Source organism: Triticum aestivum, chromosome 7D, assembly GCF_018294505.1.
Source record: "Triticum aestivum cultivar Chinese Spring chromosome 7D, IWGSC CS RefSeq v2.1, whole genome shotgun sequence".
Classification (NCBI taxonomy): Eukaryota; Viridiplantae; Streptophyta; class Magnoliopsida; order Poales; family Poaceae; genus Triticum; species Triticum aestivum.
The window spans coordinates 65221537-65222976 of NC_057814.1; positions in this window are offsets into that span (position 1 = coordinate 65221537).

The following is a 1440-nucleotide window of genomic DNA, read 5'->3' on the forward strand; positions in this document are numbered from 1 at the left end:
GGGGGTCAATATATACCCCCTCCCCGATAACATTATTTTCCCATGTATGTATGTCGTCGTTGTCGATATATATAACTCCCTCCCAGATAACTTCGACATGATGGACGGTCGATATGTATACCCCCTATCGACCGTGATAACTTATACCACGGGAGCACCCCCGACCCTGTCGCTTGACCAAAACTCTCGAGGACACCCAAACCCTAGAAAAAAACGATGTCGGTCTCCTACCCCCTCCCGCCGCGCCCCTACCCTTGAAGCGTTGCCTAGGCCACCCCAAACCCGGAATAAGCTAGGTCTACGTTTGCACTAATATATCCACCTGTTGTCATGTTTGTGTAATAATTGCCATGTTGTAATATTTGCAGAAACAATGGAGCACGGACGAGATGAGCAAGCAGAAGAGGTGTTGGGGGACATAATCTTAGCCGGAGGTGATATCTTGTCGTATCTTAACGACAATGATGGTCTGGAAGAACAGGGTGAAGAAGCAGGCTGCGGTGATCGAAGAGTGGAGGAGGAAAGACATGATTATGATGGCTCCGGTGACCCAATGCTGGTGCAAGAAGGAGGCTGTGGTGACGGATCCGGTGACCGAACAGAGTCCGGCCAGGTAAATATATTAGTTAAGCCTGTGCTGACTAGCTAATTGATGCATTCATTGTTTTGGTATGTACACATATTAGTTAACACTCGTCTTTCTTCTTTTTTCTAGCCCTCCGGATTGAGCACAACTGCGGTAAAGAGACGAGGCCCGAAGAGAAAGTTGCGCTCGGATGAAAGGTTTGAGATCACAGCAATCGCGCGCGACGGCCAACCGATTGAACCCCTCTGGACAAAGGATGCTTTTGCTGCTCAGTGCGGGGTTCTAGTTAGGGACAAGATCCCGATCAGCATCCACCAATGGTATAAGCCTAAGAAGGAAGACCCTGAGGTGTCTTATGTCAATGATATGCAGAAAGATGATCTTTGGACTGAGCTGAAGGCAAATTTCACCCTACCGCCAGAGGAGGATCCGGAGAAGCCAGTTATAGAGCAATTAATCAAGTCTCATGCTCTTAAGAAGATGGCAGACCTATTCAGGAGGTGGAAGAATGAGCTGAAAACGTTTGTCGACAAAGAAGAGACACCTGAATTCATCGGCCGGTATGAGAAGATCAGAGATCACTGGCCCGCATTTGTGGCCCACAAGACATCGGAAAAGAGTAAGAAGATGTCAGCGACAAACAAGATGAATGCTGCGAAGAAGAAGCTTCACCATCGCACGGGGTCAGGTGGCTACCTCAAAGCCCGGCCTAAGTGGGCCAAGTCTGAGAGGGATCTGCTTGATAAAGGGATCGAACCAGAGACAATGAACTGGCCAGACCGTTGCCGGACTTGGTTCTTCGGGGCTGGCGGAACCTTGGACCCTGTATCAGGGAGGTGTCGTTGGACGGACGA